Here is a 4,933-nt window from a genome sequence, read left to right as displayed (position 1 = left end):
ATTATATCCAAACCAAAATCCATGGTTAATAGTATATATCCCAACAAAAGGCAGAACAATTACTACTAGTACTAGATTTATTACACCATGTGCGTCTTAAGGTGACGTAATGAATATGATACTTGTTAATCATGATTTAAATAATTTTAAAGTCATAATATGGCTATATATGATGTTTGGATAGAAATTATGAAGTTTGAAAAAAATCGGATTTAAGTTGCGAAAAACCCGACTAAGGATTTGCCTTGTAATAGAGCTTTTTGAGAAATTAATTTTGTATGCTATATGAGGTCTTTTTGGGGAAATATTATATACCAAATTGAAGGTCTTGGAATGTAGTTTCCAACGCTCTTAACCGTTCATTCATACAACATCCTGATAAAAAGATATAAGCATCGGAAGATAGGCGAATGAGAGGGTGCCAAACTAGCACCTCTTTGACTTTTCAAAAGTTGATATATATGTCTTAACTCGTCTCTCTCTTCATTTTCACATAGAACCTGACCATAGAACACCATAGAACCTAACCATTGAACACCATAGAACCGGGCATGGAATCAAGAAGCGATAACATTAGAACGATCCCTACAACGTAAATATCGCTATATCGTCTCTTCTTTTTTTGTAGTTTGAATTTTGGAAGGTACTTCATAGTAAAGAAAACGTGTACTTTCTGTATTTAAGTGTTTAAATATCAAGGAATGTTGATAAATTTGTTTTCTAATAGTTAGAACTCACGTGACGGTGATCGGAAGCCGTGAGTTCGAGTTATTTGACTTGTAGTGGATTGTTTTGTGGGATGTTTCGTTTTGCCTTTGGGCTGTATATTTTTCTACTGTTTAATGGAGTTTTGGAGGACAAATGGTGTGGAGAAACACCACATAATAACGGAATGGTGGGCTGGTCGTTCGTCGTTATATTTTTTTAAGTTGTTTGGCACTACTTTGGTTGTCGTTTTATATATGAAGTGATTAGGGTGTGTGGGCTGTTTTGTGATATATTGTGATGGAGATAAGGTTGGAAAATAATGCTTACATGTTGTTATTATTGTGTTCTTGTTTTTGTTGTTGTTGGTATATGATATTGGAGGAGGGCCTAGTTATAGGGGAGATGCTGCCCAAATTTACGTAAACGAGCTACTAGTTTAAGTTGCGGACTTAGCCTTTACTCAGCACTGATTTTGAATCTCTTTATGATGTAGTAGATTGGGTTGAGTTATTTGAAGAATTTCTTGGAAGGTACTAAGGACTCAACAAAGTTAAGGTATGTTAAGGCTATCCCTCCTTTCCTTTTGGCATGATCCGTACGATAAAAACAAAACGAGCAAATACGCAACTTTCATAAATGACTCTATTTATAGAAATACTAGGAATGTTTATATTTTTGATTCCCCATGTGTCTTATTATTCTATCATCTATTCATGGGTCTCAGAAAAATATGCGAGTTGATAAAGTTTATTTCATGATATTAATCAAATGCATAGTGAACTTATGACATAGTCGAGAAATATTATTAACGTATTTCTTATGCATTTATATATGTACATTGACCCATGACCAGAAGGCGTTATATACGTGTATATTATATGTATATGGGATATGGGAAAAGGTTACGGCGTTATATACACACCACTACCTGATCAACTGGTATATGTTGATGATTTTGCCCATAGTGATCGAGATAATATGATGGAATGCCCTCAGAAGCTTGATGATGTTATGTACACATATACCTATGCATGATACGAAATTTACACGCACGTGCATAACATTATAAATGTTTCAGGATTCATAAAGTTATTTAGACTTACAGGTTGAATTCTTTACTCCATGTTTCATCTATGTCTATATTCATAAAAATACTAGAGGTTTTGTTTCTATATTCTTGATTCCCCATGTGAATTATTATTATATCTTTTGTTCATGGGTCTCAGAAAAATACGTATTTGATAAAGTTTATCCTAAAGGCATATTGATCTTATGACATACCGAGAAATCTTATTAACACACTTCTTATGCACTTCATACATTTATACATGTACATTGACCCATGACCAGATGGCGTTATATACGCGTACATTATATGTATATGGGATATGGGAAAAGGTTACGGCGTTATATACGCACCACCATCTTATCACCTGGTATACGTTGATGATTTGCCCATAGTGACTGAGATGATATGATGGGATGCCCTTAGAGGCTTGGTGATATTATGAAAGCATATACCTATACATGGTATGATATTTATACTCATATGCATGACATTATAAATATGAAATGATTTACAGAGCTATTCAGACTTACATGTTGAGTCTTTTACTCCATATTTCTCTCATGTCTATTGTTTATTGATTTTCATTCCTTACATACTCGGTACATTATTTGTACTGACGTCCCTTTTTCCTGGGGATGTTGCGTTTCATGCCCGCATGTCCCGATAGACAGGTCGAGAGTCCTCCAAGAAGGCTATCAGCTCAACGGAAGGTGTTGGTGTGCTCCATTTGCTCCGGAGTTGTTTATTTGGTCAGTATGATTAAGACATGTATTGATTGGTATGGCGGGGCTCTGTCCCGACATTTATGATAATTATGTATTCTTAGAGGCTTGTAGACATATGCCATGTACGTAAAAGATTTTATGGCCTTGTCGGCCTATGTTCAGTGTACAAGTGATTATTTTGGTCTTATAGGCCCGTATGTCTTATGTATAAGTTGGTATTACATATTTTATTCTACTTATCTCACGACAGCCTCTTCGGCTCAATTATCGATGATAGTATGATACAAAAGATACGTTACGTCGGTACTCGGTTGAGTAATGTATCGGGTGCCCATCGGCGCCCATCGGTTTGGGTCGTAACAAAAGTGGTATTAGAGCAGTCCTGTCCTAGGGAGTCTACAAGCCGTGTCTAGTAGAGTCTTATTTATGGGTGTGTTGTACACCACACTTATAAGCAGGAGGCTACAGGACATTTAAGACTGTCACTCTTTCTTCATACTCTAGATCGTGTGGTAGAACTCAGTTGTAAGAACTCAATTTCCTAAACTCTATCTTATTCATAATATGATGATGATTACATCTAGAAAGACGGTTGGTAAGGGATTGAATGCGACTGTGGAAGAGTTGAGTCAGAGGAACTCGATTTTGCATCGTGCTTATGATGAGTAATTGTAAGGTCTCCAGGAGATCATGTGTGTACTAAGACGTGTGAGCTTCTGGAAAATGAGCCCTAAGGCAAGAATATCTATCCACCCATATGGTGAAAGGCAATGGGAGATTCAGAAGCTAGATACAAGCTTCAACAAGTAAAAGTGGCAAGATGAAGAAGGGTACGAGGTACTCAGCTAGTGAAGATTATCATTACTTACCACTCAGGAAGGGAGATATAAGCATTTTGAGTTACCTTCGATAATAACAGAGGTATGTACAATTGGTCACACCCATCTTAGTTATGCCCTATGGGAGCTGATAGATATAATTTAAGAGAAGGATGTGATATCGGGATCAAGTTGGGGTTAGAGTAACCCAAAATTGTGCATGGATTGTTAGCATTAGTTGATACTTCTGAAGGATAACACAAATGTAGTAATAGATCTCCTTGTGAGACACCCAGATGGTGCACTCTAGAATAGTACACCTAGATATGAGTACTACAACGATAGGCACTGGAAGCCTTGAAGGGATAAATATTACCTTAGTGTGGCTCTCGTCCCTAGTAGAGAAAGAATGTTAGGAAAACCCAAAGATCCAGTGGATAGAGAAACAGGAGCTAAAAGCAAAGAAATATCTTGTTAAAATTTTCAGAATAAAGTGATAGACAGAAATATTAGCAGGAAAATAAGAAGAGAGATAATGAAGCATTATGAATAAGATGTGATACATGGATGACAACCGTAGATAAAAAAAAATGAAATGACAGTATTACGGAGTATATAGTCAAGTAATGGAAGGGACAATAGGTGACAGGCCTTGAGACAACAAAAGAGTATTGGCCATAAAGTCGTATCCTCATTTCGAAAAATATGTTCGTGACTCTAACGTGATTACCAGAAGGAAAAGTTAGACTCCAGAGTAATAGAAATCAGTATGGGCTGGTGAATAAGGTAAACTAAACATGAATTAGGGACTGAGTGATTTGTAATGGTCGGCATCATTAGAATTTCAGATTTGCGTTTCGGCGATAATAGAAGGGACAACAGAAGAAGATTCATGAGAAATACAGAGAATGGTCATTCAGGAAAATGATTCCCTAAAGCAAGCAATGTGAGCAAAGTTAAGCTTAAGGGACTGTATGTGCTAGTTACACTAAGTATCACCCTCGTGAGTAAGGAATTTTGTTATCCTTGGTATAAAAGGTTTACTGCAAGGCGAGTAAGGGTCATCGATGATGTGAAAAGACGCCAAAGATGAAGAGGTAAAACATCTATAGGTAGATCGTCGTAGCACTAAATCTTAGTACTCCCCTAAAGAGGGGAATATAGAGTGATGTGACATTAAGTCAGAATTAAGTGACTCTAGTAACTATGAAATGGTAAAGAAAGAATGCGATAAAAATGAAAAGGGTATGAGATTGCACTTATTCAAATCTTATAGATATGCTACGATTCCAAAATATTATGCAAGAACGGCGTCAAGGAGAGGAGGTAAGGGTTCCAGCCCGGGATATTATTGATAAAGAAGGAGCCAGTGTGAGACGTAAGTTAAGACAAAGGAAATAACCCAAGAAAGATTACGCGGAATATTGATATGAGAATGGGCCAACGAGTAGTTAGTAGTTGATTCGGGAAGAACCTAGTTATGGCTAGACAAGAGGATACAAACAAATCAACATATTGTGCAAGATAAACACATTGGACCCCAACATGGGGAATTCAGTCTCGCAGATATGACATCGTGACCCGTGGGAAATATTCAGATAGGAGTTGGGGTA

The sequence above is a fragment of the Nicotiana tomentosiformis genome, chromosome 9 (assembly GCF_000390325.3).
Source record: "Nicotiana tomentosiformis chromosome 9, ASM39032v3, whole genome shotgun sequence".
Classification (NCBI taxonomy): domain Eukaryota; kingdom Viridiplantae; phylum Streptophyta; class Magnoliopsida; order Solanales; family Solanaceae; genus Nicotiana; species Nicotiana tomentosiformis.
Note: the sequence above shows the minus strand (reverse complement) of the source record.